At 55.3% G+C, this 23,075-nt stretch overlaps 1 protein-coding gene across 3 annotated transcripts in view; it reads right to left on the minus strand.

Moving 5' to 3' along the window:
- FRMPD3 (FERM and PDZ domain containing 3) overlaps positions 1-22,683 on the minus strand; it is a 144,980-nt gene extending 122,297 nt beyond the window's left edge. For 2 of the 3 annotated variants that reach the window (XM_075008004.1, XM_075008002.1), the window contains exon 1: positions 22,326-22,683. The gene's annotated coding sequence lies outside the window, so the exon portion shown is untranslated. The remainder of the gene's footprint in view (positions 1-22,325) is intronic. The other variant, XM_075008003.1, reaches the window with a different exon arrangement.
- Between the last annotated feature and the right edge of the window lie 392 nt (positions 22,684-23,075).

Below are 23,075 nucleotides of genomic sequence, written 5' to 3' on the forward strand. Positions count from 1 at the left end.
AGACAGATAGCCCCACCTTGGCCAGCTGGCCCTACAGTGGATACAAAACATGCGTCTAAAATGACAGAGGCGGTGGAGGACACATATGAAATGCTTTTCATCAAGCACTGGGAGGGCAAGGGGCACAAAATTGATGACTGACTGGCCCAGCGTCACTCAGGGTGTGTCCACACTAAGGGTTTGATTTAGCATGAGCTACAGGAACGTGCTATGTCGAACCCTGAGGTGTCCCCATCAATGGTGGTACTCCTCACTGTCGCGGGAAGTCAGGGAAGTTGACAGGAGAATTTTTCCCGCCAACCCCCCACAGTGGAGCCGTGCCAGAAATCTGACATAAGGTAGGTTGACTCTAGCCATGCAACTCTCGCAGCTGGAGTTGCGTAACTTAGGTGAAATTTCTTGCTCGGGTAGACCAGCCCTCAGCAATGTGCGGGTGGAGAAGAGGTTAGAACAGCACTCCCTGGACTCACAGGTCTGCACTGCAATCATAAGGATCACACTGCTGCCCCATTCACAAAGCAAACCCAGGTGCGTGGGTCTGGGGGTAATCTGAAACCACACATCTGGTTAATAGGGAACAGAAGGCCCTTTGGTCATCTCTTGAGATAGGCAAAACAAACAGTAACGGATCAGAACAAAAAATTCAGAGTACAAGTTGAACCTCTCTAATCCGGCACTCTCTCATCCAGCAACATCCCTAATCCAGCGTGATGTTAGCTAGCCGGACGACCCTTATCATTGGCGTGGCCAAGTTTCCTGTGGTCCAATAAGGTTTGTTTCCAGCCACCAGTCCTGGCTCTGTGCTGTTGCTTAGCTCTAAGTTACCCCTCGATATCTCCTAAGAGCCCAGTAAGAGTGGAAATGTTGGTAATCCTGCTGGACAATATTGACCTCCTGCAGTCCGGCAAATTCTCTCACCTGTCACTGGTCAGGTCCCGAGGGTGCTGGAGGAGAAAGGAAATGTGTATACAGGCTGAATCTAACAGTGAGACACGTAGGGCAGCAGTGGACTATGATGTCTAGTGGAGACAGCTGAGTCACTAGTTTGCAACCTTCAGAAAGAGGCAAGATAAAAAAAACCACAGGGATTAGTGTGGTGGAGAACCCACACTCGGTTGAAGCCCATGGGCGTGGATGGCTCAGAGGGTTTTTCCAGCCCTGCTGCTTCCCGTTCCACGTATCTCCCCAGGCTGTTTTTCACATATCTATTGTGATTTCACTGGCAGGGCAGAAGCTAGCAAATTACCAGAAGTTCAATCATACTCCAAAGCAAACCTCCGAGTCCCTCCCCAGCCTTCTCCAAGTGACACTGAAAGCTACTTCAGGCCCATTCAAAGATCGTTTTTCATTACAAGCTACACAAGCATTGTCAGAGTATAGGGGGGAAAAAAAAATCAGAGCGGGGGTAGGATCACCCTCCCCCAGTAAGACGATATAAGCTTTGGGATTTCACCCAGGGCCCATTGCTGTTTATGTCCACTGATGGCCAGCTGCGTCCCAGCGCAATGCCTTTGTTGGCCAAGTCTACACTAGGAGAGAAAATCGACCTAAGATCTGTAACTCCAGCTACGAGAATAGCATAGCCAGCGTATCTTATATCGAATTTCACCACCGTCCCCACAGTGGGAGGTTGATGGGAGAAAGTCCCCTGTCGACATACTAGACCCACTAAATCAAACCCTGGAAGATCAACCTCCAGGGCCTCGACCCGGCGGTAATGGTACACAAGCCCTCCGCCAGAGCCAGGCACAGTCTTCAAGAATTGTGGGACCAAATCGGCACGGTGTGTCAGAGTACAGTGACAAAACATCTCAGACACTACAGTGAGGAGTGCTTCGTAAGAGCCTGACTAGAGCAGTGAGGCCTTAGCTCATTTCTCGTGGGCATGGTTGGGAAAATGAATGGAAGGTTCAGTTGCCATCCCAGTTAGTTCTGGAGTCAGGGTGGCCGGCTAGGAGGAGCAGGAACATCCTGGTCTTAATAAACACACCTAAATGTAAGAGAGGGCAGAGTTCAGACAACCCAATGGCCCAAGTGTGCTGCATGGGGCTTGGTTCCTAAGTAACCGACCCAATCGTGAAGGGTGTGATGTGACGTACGCTCACCCCGCGTGATGTGTAAACGTACAGAACGGACGAGTCTTCTGTATAATTTGGCATCTCCGACTCCTCCTGCACCTCCTTCTCTTGCGTTTGTGTCTGATCAACTTGGCCTGGCTTTGCTGTGTGCTAGATCCGTTAACCAGAGCAGCGAGAGTAGAGTCAAATTGAGTTTTACGCCTAGGAACTGCCTGGGAGAGGTTTGGGGGGTACCCAACCAACAGACCTGACCAGAGATGGTGAATGCCTTCCGGTGTGGACTGCATGCCCCAGCCGCCTGGCAATGCTGCCCTGAGAAGAATGAGCAGCCTGCTGTTCACTGACGCCTCAGACACTGGCCAGGCTGCAATGCTGCTGCAGGTGGATGAAAAGGGAGAGAGACACCCCATCGTGTACTTGAGCAAGAAGCTGCTGTCCTGGGAGCCAAACTACACGGCCATAGAGGACGAATGTCAGGCTGTAGTAAAGGCCGGCAGAGCTCAGCCACTGTCTGTCCTTCCTCTCCCAGACGAGGGAAGGAGCTGTCAACCAATCTGCACGCTCTTCGTAACAGCCAGATGTCCCTCAACACACTAACATCCAGCCCAGTAACCTATAACAGCCCCACAGGCCTCATCAGACCAGCTAGACCAATGGCTCTGCTGGGCCGGTATCTGGCTGCTGGCAACCACCAGCAGAAGATGCACCAGGAGAAGGCGTAAAACTTCCATAATGAACCATGTTACACAGCAGTAAGGCTTTGCCTACCTCTAGTACCCTCCATCCAAAGGACTCCAGCCCCAAACCCTCCAAGGCACCTAAACAGTGGGGTTCAGCCACCTCAATACCTTTCAAGAGCTGGACAAAAGCACCTGGCAAACACACCCAGATTCAGCCTTCCAATCACCTCCATTTTACAGAGGGAGAAACCAAATCACAGAGATTAAGTGCCTTGGTCAAGACTTCACAGGAAGTCAGTGGCAGAGCTACACACAGATTCTTCCCCCCGACCCCGCCAGTGCTCTGCCTTCCAGTCGCATCAGTTAAATCACAACACTGGCACACCTTCCCAATCCACGTCCCACGGGGATCAGTCTCCTCCCCCGGCTCATCAGACCGTCTCTTTTCACCACAGCCTGTTTACAAACGCACCCATGCGGCCAAAAAGCAGGATTCTAGTATCCCATGTGGATGCAGCCATGTGCCGTTCCAGTTCAGACTGGCAGCCCGACTGAACAGCAGCCACTCCGAAACATACAATCCAATCACGTCAAATGGAGATCATCATTCAAAAAGAAATTGAAAATTTCGTGGCGCCCGCTCCAAATGACAGCTCTGCTGCAGCAAATGAAAGTGGAAAGTCCCCAGCAGAAGAGCAAATAACTGTAAATTTGCCTGTTCAATCCAGGGCAGCAGCTGCATTCACAAAAACCTGGCTTGTAAGCATCCTAATGGTATTTCCAAAATAAAATTATCGTCTCCAATGACAAGACCGCTCCTGCCACTCCAGAGTAATCCCAAGGCTCAATCCGCAGTGGGGGAGATGAGGGAGCAGCTTCCACTTGGTACGGCTTGCAGCTTTCCCCAGCCCTGGCTCTCAGACACGGAGAGTCGAGTCATGCTGGGCAAGAAGAAAACAAGCGAGTACCCGGGAAAAGAAACAGGAGTGTGTGCAGCTGTGACTGATGTGGAGATATCGGGGTGAGGGGCGGGGACCTCAACGGGCATGCGCCCCTCTCCCACCCATGCTTCACCCCCCCCACCCCGCCCTTTCTGCACCCCTTCTCGGCCCCCTCGCCCTGTGAGTGTGGGGACAGCCCCCTGCCCTTCCCAGAGCGAGGCAGTCTGAGAACGGGCTGCGCGCAGCACAGCACTGATGGGGAGCGCGTGGGTGGAGGCCCCAACACTGGGGGGGGATGTGACCCTCCTGTGCACACCCCACATCGCCCCAAAGGTGTGTGTCTGCGTGTCTCTACACAGTCAGGGCTGGCAACAGACCTGGCTGGGTCCTGGGCAATGCATTGTGGGGGGCCCAGCTTCGGAGCCCTCAGGGGGGCGAGGCCTCTGGTGGCAGGTGGGGGGCTGGGGCCCTCAGCGCCGCCCACCCCGCACCACACCTCCCCCATCCAGCCCTCAGCGCCACCCACCCCGCGCCACACCTCCCCCATCCGGCCCTCAGCGCCACGCAGCCATCGCTGTGCAGGGCTCTGGCTGTGATTTTACAGGGCTCGGAGCACTGGCTGCCACCGCTTTTTCCATGGCTGAGCCCTTGGCCAACTGCCCCCACCCCCCACTGGCAGCCCTGTGCAGCGTCTGAGTGTCTACAGACACAGACACACGCCCTCCACCAACGCCGCCGGCTTTCAACGCTTACTTCTTCCTCTCTCTCGCCAGCATCTTTGGGCTTCACTCCCCCAGCACCGTTTGCACATGGGGAAAAGCTACCGGTCAAAAATCCAGAGAGCCTCCCCCGGCACCCCTCTACTCTCCTTCCAAAACCCCACCTCTCCCCTAATGGCCAGAAAACCGCCCCCTTACACCACCTGCGCGGTGGAAGCTTCGGAGTACGCCCTCAGCCCTGCATCCAGCCCATTCTTTGTCTTGCTTTGCCTCCTCCACCTCTCACCCTGTGTATTTGCTCCAGCCACCCACTGTGCTTTGTCTGGGGGCTGCAAGGTCGGGAAAGGCCATTCGCTGTATGTTTGTGCAGCACCTCGCATAGCGGAGCTAGAGCTCGTTGGCCTGTGGCACCGCAGGAATATCCCTGCTCAGCTCCATCACCGCCACCCTATTTGTTCCACTGAAACCTGTTGCAGCGGCCCAAGGCTTGGGCCAATGCGGGAGGAGGACAGATTGAACCTCTCTAGCCCAGAACACTCTCATCTGGAAACATCTGTAATCTGGAGTGATTTCGGTTAGCCAGGCAACCCCTTATCATGGGTCTGGCCAAGTTTCCCACAGTCCATAAAGTTTGTTTCCACCCACCAGTCCCAGCTTTCAGCGTTCTGTGCTGTTATTTAGCTGTAATTAACCCCTACATGTCTTCTCAGAGCCCAGTATCAGAGAGGGAGCCATGTTAGTCTGTAAGGTGCCCCAGGACTTCTTGTTGCTCTCAGAGCCCAGTAAGCAGTGGAAGTGTTGGTAATGCTGCTAAACAATACTGACCTCTGACAGTCTGGCAAATTCTCTCATCTGGCACCAGTCAGGTCCTGAGGGTGCTAGGCGAGAGAGGTTCCACCTGAAAGTCAAAGATGAAGAGGAAATAGAAATGACTGGCCCTCTTCCACCCTCCAAGCTGAATGAACCACATTAAGTCACCGGAGAGCACCAACAGGGACAGTTCCTTTGGCTTTGTCTAGCCCTCTCCCTGCTAACGACCTCAGCTGTTAACACAGGGTCAGATCCGGTTTCACTGCCAGATCTGGTGCTTGCTGCTGGCAGTGCCTTTGCACAGGTCTCACGGAGAGACTCTGCAGCTGTATCCTTCCTCACCCCCCAGAGTTGTTAAATGGCCTTAAAATTAATTCAAAATGAGCCAAGTCTTGCGGTCCAAAGGCTCACTGGGGCGTCGTGAGCTCTGCAGCCAGCAGGACTGTGAACAGAGAAGAACCAGTATCTGTAGCCCTGCAAGGCACACGACATACCCCGGGCCAGCTAAAACCCAGGGGTAAATGAGTGCAACTCCACTGACTTCCACAGGCGCCTGCTTACACCAGAGCTACATTTAGTCCCGAGCTGGTGTTCAGCATCTCTTTAATGGATCTCTGGATGTGCTCAGGTCAAATCTGCAGAGGTACTGAGCACCCACAGCTTCAAGGACATCCAGCTGGACTTGGGTTCTGATCCGGTCCTTGAGCTCCAACCTCATCCCCCGTCCTTGGTCCAGGCCACAGCGAGGCCCCCACGCACAGGCCTGGATGTAGAAGTCTCACTTGTTATCAGATTGCCCTGGTCAGCGAGTTGCACTGCTCTCTCTGTCTCTCTCTCAGGAGCTCCTGGAGATCCCATGAAGCTGGCATGGCTGCCAGTCCCCCATCACCAACGCGGCTGGCCAGATCGCATGGCCACACGTTGCAGGGGGACGGACAGAGCCAGGCTCTCCAAGTGCTTCCTGGGAATTCTGTTCCAGCTCGCGCCTTTGTGTTGTGGAGGATGGGACAAGGTGCCTGCATTGGCAATGTGGATCCCAGAGCCTCCGTTCCCCTCGGCGGCATCTCCCATGTCACAGTGAGATCACGTCCGTCCCATGGAAAACCAGCCAAGGCTCCCTCCGCCCCGCTGCCTGCCGGGACATTTAAACCCAACTGATGGACGCTCCTGGCTTTGGCGGGTGTGAGACCCCACCCAGGGAATTACATCCAGACCAACACTCACCGCAGGGGCGAATTCATTGAGTACCGCAAGAGATACCACCCTCCCACAGGGCCTGAGCCAAGACTCAGGCCCAGCCCAAGCCCAATCAGCCCCAGCAGGGTCCATTCCAGGCTGGTGTGACGGGACACCTGCTGCCTGTCGGAACAGGGCCCAGGGACATGTCGGCTGAGGGCTAGAGAGCTGCCCAAGCAGTGCTCAGCCAGCCAACGGCTCTCTGCAGCTGAGCCCTAGCCCACCAGCTGGTCCCTGGGATCTCCACGGCAGCTGTGCTCCTGGATCTGGAGGGGTGGGTCATGTGAGCAGCCGGGACATCACACGCTCTGTACAGCGCATGACAGCCTTGTGGGCTGGCATCCCGCCACTGGGTCACAGTTGTTGTGGAGATTGAACGCGATCTCCCCCTTGGGCCTCGTGTGCCTTCTGTGAGGCACTGAGCACCCCCATCAATGGGGGCCAGGGCAAGCAGCACCAAGCAGGACCTGCTCCCTCGATACGAAGCATCATCTAGTGGTTAAAGCACCCACCTAGGAGGTGGCAAAGGTGGCATCTATTCCTGGCTCAGTGGCCTTGGGTACCTCCACCTCACTCTCCCCTTCCGCCAATGGGGAAAACAGTGCTCACCTCTCTTGGGCTGCAACGTGGAGCCTAGCTTGGGCCCGGGACCTCAGTTTTCCTATCTGTAAAATAGGGATAATGGCAGCTTGCCCCCCTCACCCGCCAGGGGAAAGAGGTTTGTAAAGTTAGTGAGTGGTGGATGGGCAGTGACATGGGCCTGAGGTGGGAGAGGTCTCTCCAGCTCTCATATGAAAGGAACACCTCTTCCCTGAGCTCCAGGCTGGGGCAAACTGTCAGGGACTCTGTCACAGTGCTTAGCGAGTGTGTAGTTATCTGCTGATCTGCACAGGGCGGCCTCCCAGTCTCTATTCCCCCTGCACCCAGCCCCTCCAAGAACTCCCTCTGTCTCTACCGCCCGTCCCAGAGCAACCTTGTAACGTGCCTGTCATGCCTTCGCCTCCGGTGGGCAACAGAACTTATCCAGACACGGAGCTCCTCAGTCCCAGACCCACCCAGGTTTTCAGCTCACAGCTTTTACCTTGCTGGGGGTCTGACGGAGCCGGACTTGCTACTTCCCCCAGTCTCAGCTCCGTCCTCTGACCAGCCCACCTGCCCACAGCCCCACCTGTTTCATACCAGTCTCCCATCTGCCTCACTTCTCCACCATCCCACTCCCCCTACAGCTCTGTCTCTCCGGGTCGTCCCACTGCGCCAGCTGCAATGGACCCAGGGGTGCGTCAGACAGCAGCGCCAGCAGCGGAGGGTGGTGCTCTGAAGGGAGGCAGGGTACCGACCAGGGGAGGAGAGGATGGGGGAGTACATCCCTGCATCCCCCCTTCCCTTAGTGCGCGTTGGCCGGGTTTCACCCCGGGAAATTCCAGTCGGATGGACCTGGAACCGCTCATGCAAACACAGGGAATTGGCCAAGGAAGAAGCCGGAGAACAGGGCTCATCACCCCATTCTTGTGGCATGTCAGCTGTAAGCCTCTGGCCCTCCCACCTCAGGCAAAAGGGTGTGGAGCAGGAGGAAACAGAAACACAAGCCGTCAGCACATCGAACTGGCAGCTCTGCTATGAGGCAGCCGCCTCCCGTGTAAGGATGAGTCCCCCCAGAGCTGCAGCGGATCAATTCCCTTCTCCGTCTCTGGTGAAGATCAATCAGGTGACATTGATTCCACCGGTTTGGGATTCGAATGGACTCTCACAGGCTGTCCCACCCTCAAGCTGTGCATGTTGGTAGATGGCGAAGACCTCAAAGGAGGCAAAAAGCCCACCAGATTGTGAAGTTTGCATTCAAGCATTCCCCGGGCCAAGATTTCTGAAAAAGTTTGTGTGACAAATTCAATCCACCTCCGACGATTTATGGGGCCAAATTTGGAGACTGAACTCAATCATTACAATATAAGATTTCGGCCACAGTTTACACACATTCCTCAGGGCAGACTTAACTGTGCACTCTTTCCACGCACATATCCATAGCGCTTTTAGGGATAATAAGGTGTTCTTCCAATTGATGGCTTCCTGTAAAATGCTGCTGCAGTTTGGGAAGCCTGGATGACAGCTCTCTACGTGTATTTGTCCGATTACTGGGATTTCTCGGTGCACTTTGTTTTATGCTTTCGACATGTGTGGCTGGAAAGCATCAGTCACTCCACAGGTCAAGACACAAAGGATATAAAACCAAACAGCACTAGATCTGTTTGCAGCCTAGCCCTGCACGTTGTCCTTTTATCAGCCGGCTCATCCCTACTGCATCCACATGAACCTACCCATCAGTAGCACTTCTTGTGCAATGTTCCTGGATCCTGCAGACATACTTGGCTCCTCTACAACATCTTTGGTGCTGCAGAAGAGCGGCTCTCAGCCTTTCAGACTTCTGTGCCCCATTTAGGAGCCTGATTTGTCTTGCACATGCTCAAGTTTTGCCTTGCTTAACAAACTACTGACTTACAAAATCAGGCATAAAAATACGAAGTGTCCCGGCGCACTAGTACCGAAAAACCGCTTCCGTTCGCGTTTTTACCCATTCGTCGTACAACAAATTGACTGGGATATAAATAGGGAATGTACATTTCAGTGTGGAGTACACAGAGCAGTACAACCCAGTGTGAAGTTTCGGTTTGTACCAACTTTGCCGGTGGTTTTCATGGAGGCTGTTGTAAAATGAGGCAAATGCCAAGATACGCAGACGCACAACCTGGAAAACCTACATGTCCCCTGGTTGAACATCATGGCTGGACAATACACAAAATAAAGGAGCATGCAACAAAGGTCAGGCCCGCTGATGAGAGTGGGGGCAACTGCCCCAGGGCCTGGTGATTCAATCTGGCCCGGAGCCCCAGTCCCCTTTGAACTGCTGCTGGAGTGCAGCTCCCTGTGGCTCTGAGGACTGGGGGGGGAGAGGGTGTACCGCAGTTTGGTCAGCCCAAAAGGCCTGACTGACTCTGGCCCCACCCCTTCCACCTGAGGCTCCACCCCTTCCCGGTGTGTGGAACTAGTCCCACACATACCTTACCCGGGGTGCGCTGTGGCTGTCTGTCCCACTGAGGATGGCGTGTGCCCCAAGCCTCCTCTCTGTGCATCTAGCCATCCACCAAACTGGAGAAATGGTCTGAGGTAAATAGGATGAAGTTCAACAAAGATAAGTGCAAAGTACTCCACTCAGGAAGGCCCCATCAGTGCCACACATGCAGAATGGGAAGGGACTGTCTAGGAAGGAGTAGTGCAGAAAGGGGTCTAGGGGTCATAGGGGACCACAAGCTAAATATGAGTCAACAGTGTGACGCTGTTGAGAAAAAAAACCAAACATCATTCTTGGATACATTATCAGGAGTGTTGAGAGCAAGACACAAGAAGTCATTCTTACGCTCTGTGCTGATTAGGCTCCACACGTCAAAAAAGATGCGGAGAAATTGGAGAAGGTCCCGAGAAAAGCAACAAGAATGATTACAGGTCCAAGCAACATGAGCTATGAGGGAAGACTGAAAGAACTAGAAAAGAGATGACTAAGAGGGGAGGTGGTAGCAGTTTACAAGTACTTAAAAGAGCGTTACAAGGAGTTGGAAGAAAAATGGTTCTCCTTGGCCTGAGAGGATAGGACAAGGAGCAATGGGCTTAAACTGCAGCAAGTGGGGGTTAGGTTGGACATTAGGAAAAACTTCCTACCTGTCAGGGTGGTCAAACACTGGAATAAATTGCCTGGGGAGGTTGTGGAATCTCCATCACTGGAGATAGTTAAGAGCAGGTTAGACAGTCGTATCGGGGATGGGCTAGGTGGTGCTTGGTCCCTTCCAGTCCTAGTGTTCCATGATTCCATGACATTCCTAAGGTCCTGTGCACCGCTGTTGCCCTGAGATGCAATGTGTCAGCACAATACTGCTCAGAAGCCACTTCCCCTGGCTGGGGCGAGTGTTCCTCCCGAAGCTGTCCTCAACAAAACGCTACCAGGCAGGAATCAAGCAGAGAAACAGGCCTTCTCCACGCAGTTGATGTTCAACCTGCACCTCTCAGAGTTGGAGCGCCTAATACAGAGACTCCCACGGACACGGCAGACTAGCAGCTGTCGCAGGCAGGGAAAGGAAACGGCGCAGCGGCACAAATTGATCCATTGGTTCTGCGCAGCAGTGATCAAGGTGAATAAAGGCAACGAGCGCTCTGAACAGCGTGCCGCCATGCAGAACCTGGCCTTAAGTGGGAACAGCTTGGAAAGACACCTGCATGGCACGGCTGGGGTGGAACATGCATTCGCAGAGGGTGACGAAGGAATAACAGCATCGTGGGGATGGGATGTGAGGAGAAACATCCCTTGGGACACCGTGCCCTGCCGCAGGCTGGAGCCAGCCAGCCTGGTACAATTCTCGGACCCAACAGAGGAGGGGTCAGGCAATCCCTGTAAAGGACTGAGAGTGCACAGCTGCAGTGAGATAGGCTTGTTCCTGCTGCAGGAACTGAAGCCAGGGGATTCCAGGGAAGGCTGTTCTCTCCTCCCAGGAGCTGGCAGGCAGGATACGCAGCTTGAGGAGACAGACTCCACCTAGCTCCAACCAAGCTGGCGGGCTAAAAATACAGCACAAGCAACAGGAGGGGTTCAGCTGCCCCACCCTGAGGCTCTAGGTACATCCTCAAGCCTCTGGCACCTGCATGGTACAGCTCCTCTTGCTGCAAACCACACCATCAGCTTGAAAGCAGAGGGGAAAAGCTTCTCCAAGCTGCAGGCAGCAGAACTGGCCGGCTCTGAGGCTTTGCCTGCAGGACTCCCGGCTGGAGGGGGGGCATAGCCACACTAAGGAGCTAAAACAAGAAGTGTGGGAGAGCCAGCCAGCCCCAGCATGAGCCAATCCCAAACCTCCGGTGTGTGCTCAAAGCTGCTGGCTCCATGCACCGCTCTGGCCCCTCTTCTGTTTTCAGCATGCTGTCTCCACCAGAGCAAGTGTGGCCACACCTTGGCAAGCTGGAAATGACAACTCCCGCTCTCGCGCAGACAGCACCCCCTCCCCACCTCCCCCAGAATGACACTGGTCCTTTACCCTGACATGCCCAGGGAATCACCAATGCCCATGGAGCCTGGGGGCCTCAGGCAGCTTTAGGCAAGAATAACTAAGTGCAGATCAATGCATCTCTCTCAAACCAAGGCAAAGAAGCTGCCCGGGGGAGCTGACATTTGCCAGGTACCTAGAGAAGAGGACCACATTCCTGCCAATCAACAGTCCGTGTCAGAAGTGGAAACGATGGATCTTTGCCCCTCTCAGTGAAAGAGAGATAAAAACGTCCCCCGTGCCCGGATGCAAAGCCAGCAGAGACCCGTCTCGGGAGAGATCAGAAGGGCCCAATGGAACGTTTAATTCAGTAACCCTGAAGTGAAGGGCTCTGAACAGAACAAAGCCGGTAAAAGGAAACTTACAAGATCCTCCCTAATGTTGCTCTCCAGAATGTTTTTTATGTAGCTGAATTAGAAATCTGACTGATATGAATATGTAACACCACTTGCTTTATTAATAGTATCTGCATAATAAGTGCGCTCCCTGCTATTGGCAGGGGATCTGGGACAAAGGGTGCCTTCACCAGGAGCGAGAGAAATGAACCCACAAAAGCAGTAGCAGTGGGTTCATTTCATTTTTCTTTCCTGGTGCCCTGGCCAGGACAATAGAAATACAATGGTCACTCATCGACTGCAACGCTGCTTTCTCTCCAGCTGGAGAAGGGTTCCCAAGACCCGCAGCACTTGAATACTGACGCCCGAAACACAAGACAGAACCGTCTGGAAGCAGATTCGCAGCAAGTCCCGTACACAGATGTGACCTCCGCAGATTGAAGCATGTGTTTCCTACTGTCCTGAAATAACCCGAGGTGTGTGCCTCAGTTTCCCCAGGTGCAGCTTCGGTGTGTAGTGGAGAGAAGAGATTCAGTATGATCGCACATGTAGGCCAGGCCCTCCCTGCTCTCTGTGAGCGGGTGACGCCTCCGCTCCCCAGGAAACGGGACAAAGGAGGGAGAAGGGGCCTGGCTGGTCTGAACTGGAACTGGGCAGTTGACTGGGACGGTCTCAAAGTTTGGCTGCAGTAGGCCCACCTGGGTGGCACAGGATGTAAACTCCCTTGTGCTTTGCTTTCTTCCGACCGCCTCCTTCCCGCCATCCCAGCCTTAAATGAAGATGAGATTGCAAAGGAGCTTGGACTGGACCTGTGCCTTGAGTGTGGTTTTAGGTATAAATTATCCCAGCGCCATAAAAACACACCAACATTATTCTGTTAACATCAAGAGTGTCTTGGGGGACAGCACAATCATGACTTGTAGAAATTACTGTCCTCAGTAACAGCTAGAGACCCTCAACAAGCCAGGTCCCATGAGTCCTGGCTCAGTGTTTTAGTCACTAGGCAAAGCTGCCTCGCCAAAGCCTCTCTTCTGACAGCCTAGCTCTCCTAACAGGCCAAAGATCAGCTCTCTAGGTTGATTTTTACCAGCCACCTTGGATACCACTCACCACACAGTTCTGTTGTAGGACCTTGCAGGCAAGAGAGGAGTCTTATGGGGGCAATATAAGCCCCCGCAGGGTCCCCCAACTCATGCTGCGTTCTGCCACCTTTCCAGTTCAGCCCGGAGGTGAAACCCTGGGTGAGAACTTTGGCCTAACACACACGGTATGTGGACACCGCCTCTCTGCCAGGTCTCCTATTTCAGGCGGTGCTGTCTGCTTGCTTGCCAATGCCCACCCAGTGCAGTTATGCAGGTGACAACAAGCAGCTCAAGTGCTGTGCGAAGAAGACAGAGGGGATGTGGGTTGCAAAGGGGGAAAGCATTTGAGGAATGGAAGAAGATCCTGGGGGCTCCATTTGCAGCTGCAATGCACACTACGTTGCCCTTGCAAAGATGGACACAGCAGAAGTCCTGCCCGCTCCTGGATTCCCAGGGAACAGCAGCTGCCCAGGGCTTTATACCCCACCTGGGGCCACCTAAAAGATTTCCTTGAGGATACAGCACTCACCACAATGAGCTGCACACTGTTCGCTTCCAGGCTGGCCTGCTGAGCTGTGACACAGTCATGGGCTGGAGAAACCTTGTTCTGGGGTGTGAATGCACCTGCCAATTAATATAACTGGCAGGATGAGCTAATTAGAAGCTCCCCCCGGGCCCCACCAGCTAAGGTGAGAAGGGGTTGCAAACCCACTCAGGAGTCTGGCCGGACTGGGAGAGGCTTGGCTGAATCCTGGGTGTTTTAAGTGTGTTCTGAGAACAGACAGCACAGAGCGAGGCACAAAGCCTAGGGGACCCTGAGCCTGGCGGAAGCGCTGGGTTCTAGCCGGCCAAACAGCCTTAGGGCTGTAAACAAAGAAATTGCTCCTTTTGTTCTGGGCTCCTCCTGTGCTTGGAGAAGCCGAACATGGTCCATTCCCTAAATAAACAAGATGGCATTAAAATATATCAACCTCTGCCTCCAACTGGAACTGCCTCAGGGCTCCCAACTTTGACTAGCTGATCAGGTCAGAAAGGGGCAACAATAATACTTAGGACCACTTGTGCAGACCACGGCGTTCCATCTGCTGGAGCTACTGGAGCAGGCTGGCGTGAGAAGGTGACACTGCCCAGCACAATTCCGGGTGCTGATGCTTATGTACGAAGCCCTACAAACCTCCAGCTCCCAAGTGAGATGCAAAAATACAAAACCTCACTCACACTCAAGTCAGGAAGCTGAGGCTTGCCCCGTTCCGGCCTGCTGGCACGCATGCTGCAGCCCCACAGCAGGTAACCAAGGCTCCGAGCTTCAACCCTGTGGGGGTTGCTGAGGCTTGGAGTTTCCAGCCCCCACAGAGGAGACTTGCCACTGGCCAGATCAAGTTAAGCATGGGGCCAGATCCAGCCCAAGGGCTGGAAGTCCCCAACCCTGGACCTGTTTAGTATGGGACCTGGCTTCCTTCAGCACTTCATCTCTCCCACTGCGTCCTTACATTTGCCTCACAGTGCAATGTGCTTTCGCTGGTGACCCTAGATGGGGGCTGGGGAGATGGTATTTTCCGCAGAGGGTCCTTCATTCCGGAGCCTCGGTTTATCACCATTTACAGGGCAAGGAACACCTCCTTCAAGAGACGCTCACTTGCCCGGGGTCTGTCACAGATGTGTTTAGGGACGGCTGAGCCAGATTGTCCAGTGCAATGGGCTATCTCCACGGGGTGCTGCATATCATCTGGGTAACGTGCCCAGACACTGCTGAAGTGGGAACGCTACAAACACAGTCAGACAAATAACATCCCGGGTCGAGGAGAATAAACTGGTGCCTGGCTTGTGCGCGCAACTCCACCTCTAATGCGAGGCAGGACTTGCACGAGACACAGATGGGGTCTTCCATCCAAACCTCAGTTAAGTGGCCTGTGCCATGCAATCTCCAGTCAGGGCTTGCAGGTAACTCGCACTCCGGGGCTTTGGTCATTCCTCTCTGCTATTCCCAGAGAATTCTCTACTCAGTGACAGACCTGCTGCGCTAGCTACCAGATGCGCAATTTCAAGGAGCTTAAATTTGCTAGGCAAGTCACGCTGCAGGGTCTTAAAGGAACAACCACGCAAAGCTGAACTCCAGCGAGGGCCCCCTTTATTATCTCCCCAAAGCTGCCCACTCCTGCATTGGAGAGGATGCCTCCCGCCATCTCTCTCTGCTTTAATTAAAAGGAGAATAAGGTCTCATTCAGACCCCAGCCCTCTGTTCCCTATACACAGTGGCAGCAGGTTTTGTGCCACATGCTACAGCAGGCTGCACAGTACGGAAGTGCCGCACAGAAAAAGGCAGTGCCTTTCAGGGCAGCTCGGGGCCAGGCAGCGTGCTTATAGCGTAACAAGGCACAGCACAGCACGTACCAGCCTCGGAGATGCAGCACAGCCTGGGAGAGAGCAGTCCAAGTGTCAGCCAGTGCCATAAAAGACGAGGTGCAGCAGAGGACGCAGGCCAGCACATTGCACAGACGTCGCCGTGCCGGACGAGCGAATGATAACGCAGGGCTGTGCGGGGCAGGCTGTGCTACAGAGACAGGTGTTACCGTGCGGTGGGAAGGGAACGCAGCGCAACGCTCTGCAGTACGCTCAACACAGTCGGAGTGAGAAGTGCGGGAAGGCGGAACGGCGGCTTCGTTTGAAGCCCATGCTGAGCGCTGCCCTCCTGCGGCTGGCCTCCCAGGACCCAGAGTCAAGGTTTCAAAGCTCTGCACTGCTTCAGATCAGGCACCGCGGCACTGCCTGAAAGTGTGGGGCCAGCTCAGCCTCCTAAGACATCCAAGCTCTTGGCCCCTCTGCCGACACTGCGCCCTCTCCCATAACAGCCTGAGGTGCAGACCCTGACCCCCTGGGTACTGAACCAAGGTCACCAAGCTCCTCCCATGGAAGACACTAGGCTGCCTCTTGGGAAAGCTGAGCTCTCAAGTGGGAACCTGTGATAGGCTGGATGCAGCCCCGATGCCCCTACAGGACACCAGAGGCTTTGCCACGCCCCGTCCCAGTGAGAGGAGCAGAGAAGAAGTCCTCCAGGCAGGATAGAGTGGCTGTCTCTGCAGCAGACAAACAGGACCCAGCAGGCCAATATAAAAGAAGCTGCTGGGCGAGGGCCTGGCAGTTCCTTGCAGGTCTATACACTGCCTGGGAAACCAGCAGCACTACGGACAGCTCCGAGCGCGAGCACAGCTTAGCCCTGAGTCAGGCCAAGGTCCAGTGGCCAAAGACGGGCCACAAACCTAACAACAACTGGCCACACCATGGACAGGGCTAGTCAGCGCCGAGCCCCGGAGCCTTGAAGAAGATCGGGCAAATACCAGTTGTCTAAGGACATGCACCCCACTGTGAGTGCCTCACACTGTAACACCTTCCAGGACTTCCCCTCAGTAGGTACCACCCAAACAACTCATGTGCTGGAGCAGTCTAGAGCTGGTATCCGCCACCCCCTGGAGCCATTGCAGACAAACAGCAACTTCAGCAACTGCATCAGACCGGATTACAGGACAGGGTGGGAATGGGGAGCAGGGTACTGCTGGAACAGCCTACCAGTTCCCAGGGTTAGTGCTGTTACCAATATCCCCTGTGCACCGCTTCCCCCTCCCTCCGCCAGCCTATAAACCACCAGCCCATTCCTCTCTGGAGTCCTTTTACAACCAAGACCACCACCACGAACACATGGACTTCCTCAGCCAGCAGAGAGACACACAAGGGGTATGTGGCTACGGAACGGGGGCTTTTCATTTCTATGTGTTCAGTTCTGTTCGTTTCCACGCATTCTCCCCCACGTGCCAAGTGCTGCCACGTCGTCCCCAGAGCTGGTACACATGCACACGCCTGCTTCTCATGTGGACTTCAACTTGTTTCTGTCTAGTCGCTTCCCTTTATCTTCAGGAAGAGCCACTTCGGACCTTGCTCAGAGGCAGAGCGCTGACTCCGCAGGACTGATGCCCCCTGAGCACCAGATGTGGTTCCCCATGTCCAGGGAGAGAGCGGCGCATGAAAGGGGCAGCTGCAGCCTCAGCGTGCTCTGACCCTCTGAAGGCACAGGGCTTGCCAGCTTCTCCGCATGTGCACATATCTATCAATATGAAACCAGGCTTCCCGGACAATCAATAATGCCGGTTAAGTGATAAATCTCACTACTGACTGGCCGCAGATGCCACCTCTGAATTAATTTAAAAGAGAGGGAGAGTGAGAACGCCGAAAAGTGCTTTTAACGTTGCTGGGAATTAATCTACCCCATTCGAGTCTGGACGTGCAGAGCAGATGCGGACGTTTGCAAAGCTGGGTGGAGCAACTGGTGGAGATGACTCCATGCAAAGCCCCCCCCAAAAGGCCAATGTCTGGAGCCTCCCACTCCCCAAGCCTATCAAGGCACCCAACGGCCTTGCTGGGGAGGCTAAGATGGACCACTCTGCCCCGCTCCACACCCTGAGCACTCCTCTGATAAGCAGCCAGGACGAAGAAAGAGGAAGGAGTACATACAGCAAGATAAAAGCAGAGGCAGAAGCAGAAACGCAGCCATGCTGGTGTCTGCAACAGAGCCACCAGCACTGTAAATAAGCCTGGCTCCGGTAGAGGTGCACCAACTCACACCAGCTGAGGATGTGGCCTCCCATGCGTGAAAGCCTGGAAGAATTCTTATTTGCTGCGATTTGACCCCTTAGGCTGCAGTTGAAATCAATGCTCAAGAGCCCAGGCCAAGCCCTCAAATCTCCCTAGCTTGCGCTGCAACTTAGAGCTGGTGGAAGCGGCTGGATAACTGACATGGGGTGGAGACTGAATTCCCCCATCTCAGAACACCTCCCCCACCACGTATCCTGACCCTCTCCCACTTCTGGGATGAAAGGGGCAGCCAGGCCCTCTTTGCTCTCAAGTGCTCTGCTGAGGCTGCCTACAAGGGCACCACTCATGCTGTCGGAGATGACTGTCCACCTCCCAACGGACGCCAAACCCTTGCATAGTGCCAAAGAGCTGCTGGTAACTCCTCTGTTCACCTGCCCGCCCCCGCCCCGAACAGGATTTGAATGGGTGGCCTAGCGGTAGGAAGGACAAAGTACGTCAGCTCCCCTTCTCTGCCTCCTGTATTGCAAACTCCACTGCGTTTGTGAAATGGAGCTGGGGCAGGAGGCACTGGAAGAGTTAAAGGATTGTCCCCCCCCCCGACAGGCGACGAGGAGGGAGCAGGTGACTTTGCACAGTACAGCTAGTGCATAACTGGACTACAATTATGGAGAGCCTGCCCACAACTCCCAGGCCTCTGGAGAGGCAGCCAGCGACAAGGAGTGCCCAGTCTTGTCTCTGTTTTGTCATGACCGGCTGCGTCTGCAGCACCAAATACTGCACAACCTGTAGGATACTGATCCTCGTGGGGAGAGGGGGGCAGTGCGATAATAGCCCTATTTAACAGAAGAGGGAACCGAGGGGACTTGCTCCTGGTCTCACTCAGCACACACCTGAACAGGGAATTGAATCCAGCTGCCGAGCCCCTAAGCGATGTCTCCGAGCGCCTCCGCATCCCACCTCAAGCCTCATCTCTTCAAGCAACCCCAGCTCCTTTCACTTCCTCCGCAGTCGGTACCAGCCTCCGAGTCTGCTGCTCTGTGCTGGGTCTCGTTCAGCCTGTCACTTCTTCAGGGCAGGGGACAAGTCTCCTGCGTTTGACAGAGAACTGCGTATATTTATGGCATTGTACAAATGCTTTATAACAGCAGCAATGTAACCTGGCTGTGTGACAGCCGGCTTTAACTACAGCTAACTCCCACAGGGTGGTTGTTGTGAGGGAAGATTAACTAACGCTTTCACTGAAAGCCAGAAGAGTTTTACCATTGATTTAATCGGTGTTTGCAAAGCTCCAAGTAAGCAAGGCTCTGTTCCTCAACAGCCAGAGGTGAATGGGAAACAACCGCGGAAAGCAGTCCCATGATCCTCATGCACTTGATTTGCGATTGATTCTGGTGTTCAGCTCCCATGAGCCTGGCAACTAACCAATGGAGCATGCTCCATGCACCGTGCCCCCAGCAAGGCTCTGACATTGATCCAGAAGGCCTGCCGAGGGTACTGGAGAAGGTAAGACACCACCCCTCCCTGCCTTGGCTCTGAACTCCATCCTGCTTGGAAGTTTCTCACGCAGGAGATTTAACCCTTTGCTTCTATAGATCATTCAAAGACCCAGCCTGTGACCAACCTGACTTGCGCAGGAAGAAATGCATCAGTGCTGCAGGTTTCTGAGTTACTACAAAATGCTACAGGGACAGAACAGCTTCTCTCTCGCCCTGGGAACCCTTCCATTCCACGGCTAATTTAGAAGGTGGCACCCTTCTTCTCCAGCCGTTTATCTCTGTCAAGGACCTGTGAAGCCAGAGATAATTACTCAGCTCTGAAGCACAGCAGGTCACAGCCTGGCCTGGGCCAGACCCAAGCTCTCAGCTTTCACTATTATCCCTTCTTTCCCTATTCCCCTGTTCAGGATGCATGGGAAGTTGGGCAGAATCTGAGAGGTCTTTGCTGGGAACCGCCACCCATGGAAAGGAGCCTGTCTGATTTGTCTCACCATCACTTCTCGACTTTGCCATCAGGGTGGCCTTTCCCATTCCTGGTTTGTGGAAGTGCCCCTGGCATTTGCGTTTGAGTCTGCTCTGCACAACCTCCTGTTACAGCTCGCAGCTACCTTCTGAACACCAACCAACAACAGTCACAGGCTGCTCCTGAAGAAACGGCTTAGCTGGTATCACCTACCCAGCCAGGGGGTCCTGCTTTCCTGGTTCTCAGGTTGGCAACCCCAGAAGCTCTGATGGGTCACCAGCTGCCGTGGTCACCTAGAGCAGTGGTTCCCAGCCTTTTCAGTAACACGATGCTCTTCAGTGAGACAAACAATTCCACAGCACACCCACTGTTTTCAGCTTAATCAATCGTTCATAAACATCATCCCTCCCCGCCAGCCTGTCGGAGCCAGCATGTGGCATTTAAACCACATACCAGTTCTGACAGCAGGTGTGGGGAGGGGGGGCAACAAACTCCACACCAGCATGTTCGGTCCAGGAAGCAGCATTACAATTGCCTCCCAGCACGAATGGTCTCCTGCAGGATCAGCATCTTCCCTCGCAGTGGCTCTGCAAAGAGCCATCATGGGGGGTGGAAGGGCGAACCAACAACCCCATACCTAGTGGGACTGAGGCAGTCTTGCTGCTTAAGCCCAGCTGGTACAGGGTCATCCAGTTCCCCCATGGTGGCCCTGCAAAGAGTTGCAGGAAGGAGAAGTTGACAAAATTTCAGGGCATGCTTGGGCAGTTCTCACACGCACTGGTTGAAAACCACTGTCCTAGCAGGCTGTCCTTCAGACTCAGCCGGGGCATTTTCTTTTTGATGGGACACCCCAATGTCCCCTGTTCGATTGCTCTCAAGAGCGCTACAGAGGCTACATAGAGGACATCCCTAAGGTTCTGCCAGCATAAAACATGGCAGCCCGTTCACAGAGGCTGGTGACTTTGCATGAGACGCTGATCTTTTTGCGGGTGCAACAGTTTAGAGATTCTCCGACTATGCTGGCCTGGGCTTTGGCATTGATCTGAAACCTAGGCCTGGAACCGAACTAAACAGCCTGATGTTTGAAAGTGCTGAACAACCGGTAATTCATATTCGGGTCAACAAAAGATGCTGCAAGTCAGGCCTCTGACTTAGCTCAACTTCAGGAATCTGAAAATGTTGGCTCTAATGTGGAGAAGGCTTCAGTGATCAGATCCCTGTTTTACTGCCGCATCTCAGCATGTTTAATTAACCTGCTGGTGAAAATGGGTCAAAGTGATAGAGCCTAATTGACACCAGGAGTCCCAGTAATGCAAATATCGCATCAACCAGAGAATAGGGGGAATTGGCTGGCTGCTGAGATTATTTAAAGGGTAACTACGAAAGAGGAGGCATACAGGGCCAGCCACTGATCTCTTAATTCCTGTGATTTAGTATTTGGTTTTAGTCATTAGTCCCATTGCTTTTTCAAGAGACAGTTACTCCTCTAACCCAAGGTTGGGAGACCAGCAAGGAGCCCAGGAAAGAACAAGCAATGAATTTCCACTCGCCCTGGGGAAGGAGGTTTTGGCAACAAGCAGAAAGCCAACAGGAAACCAATGCTTCTCCCAGCACTCGTAAATCAAACTCACACATGCATCAGAGACATATGCAAAACCTGGAGTGATCCAAATGCAATGCCACAGGTTTTCACTCGTGCAAGGAGCTTGCTCCAGCCAAACCAAGCTGCAGTCTGCAGTGCAATAAAGAACTTCCCAGCCAAAAATTGTACTCACTGGGCATCCAGCAGTCCTCTCTCAAGCACACCAGCCCCCCGGGGAAAATCAAAACATTGGTCTTTGCAGTGCTAAAGGAGCTGTCAAGCAAAGCTACGGTCCCTTGGGAATCTACACTCAGAAGACAGCGTTAAGCCATTCCCATAGAAACTGAGCTACCATGGTTGCAGTGCAGCAGGTTATACAAGATGGTCCCTTGATTAAAAATCGTCCGTCCCCCCATTTCCAGTGCACAATGCCAGCACGACAGAAGCCAAGAACTGTGGAGCAGAGCATTCAATGCACCAGCACTTTACGCTGGCTGTACGGATGCTCCCAAAGCCATTTCAGTTCAAAAGAGGGGAACACGCTTGCAAAGCCAAGCAGGGGCCACTAATGAGCAAGTCTGTGGGGCCCACCCCAGGGGCACCATCCTCCAAAGCAGCTGCAGGAATTAAAAGGGGCCCCTGCTTTCCTGGAGAGAGATGCCAGAGCTGGCTCCGCAAATTCACAGGCGCTGTGCGCATACACAGGTGGGATCTCGGCACGGGGATGCGCACAGGCTCTGGAGGGGAGCCTGCACAAAGCCCATCCTGGGCTGCAGTGCTGGGCAGGCAGCAGGCACACGGCTCCACAGACGGTCCTGCGGGTGCATCTGTAGCCCTCTCCAAGTTGCTCTGTGGAGCCCGAGCGTGCACACCCGCACACGCCCGGAACCGCAGCCGGCTGGGGCGGGGCTCAGCTCCAGCCGGAACCTTCACTGCGCCCCGGCTGTTCCAGGCCAAGCACAAAGCGGCACATAGGGCGCCGGCCGCCCGTGCGCCCCCCGCAGGCCCGGGCAGTGCGCCGGGCTGCAGCCCTTGGGGTGCCAGGTGCACCGGGGACGCGCGGCGAGCGCTGGGTGCCTACAACGGGGGCGGGGGTAGGGACAGCCCACGGGTGCGCTCCCGCAGCAGGGCCCCCCGTGTGCCCCAGGCTGGGCCATCGCCCCTCCCGCGCCAGGGCAGCGCGGCAGGACCGGGGCGGGCCCGGCTGGGGGTCCGCGAGTCCCTCCGCCCCCCGCGCTTACCTGGGCTGGCGGCTGTCCCGGCGCTCGGGGGTCGCTGCTCCTGCCGCCGCCGCCCCCGCCAGCCGCGCGGCCGGCCAGGTCTCAGCGCCGGGCAGCAGCCGGGCGGGCGCGGGCTGCCCGGGCAAGTGCCCGCGGCGGGCTGGGGCCGAGGCGCGCAGGCTCCCGCCGTCCCCATCTCCGCCCCATGGCTGCGGCCGGACGGCTGGGGCGGGCTAGAGACACAGCGCGGCGGCGGCGGCGGCTGCTGCCCTCTCCGCCCCGCTCCGGAGCCGCCCCGCAGGCCCGCGCCCCGCGGCTGGAGCGCGGCTCATAGCGGCCGGCCCCCGACGGGAATCGCAGCGGGGGGCGGCTCCGCTCCGTGCCCTTGCCGGGGGCGCTGCGCCGCGCCGCGCCTCGCCTCGGAGCCGCCCCGCCGGGAGCCGGAGGAAGACGCCCACACTAAGGCGCTGCAGGGGCCAGCCCCAGCCCAGCCCAGCCCCGCCTGCGGCGCCCGGGAGGCTGGGGCAGAGGCGCTCCCTCCCCGCCGCTGCGAGACTGCGCCTGCAGGGGGTGAGAGACACCCCGGCGCACCACGTGCGTGCAACAGGCCGCGGCCCGGGGAACCGCTGGGCACTAGGGCCTGGCGGCAGATGTCACCTCTGCTCCTGGCTCCCGGGCCCTGACCTGCGGGGCAGGGGCAGGGGCAGGGGCAGGGGGGAGCCTCTCTCCCAGGGCTGGAGCGGCTCCTCCAAGGCCCCAAGAGCAAAGAGC

This window comes from Carettochelys insculpta, chromosome 13, assembly GCF_033958435.1.
Source record: "Carettochelys insculpta isolate YL-2023 chromosome 13, ASM3395843v1, whole genome shotgun sequence".
NCBI lineage: Eukaryota > Metazoa > Chordata > Testudines > Carettochelyidae > Carettochelys > Carettochelys insculpta.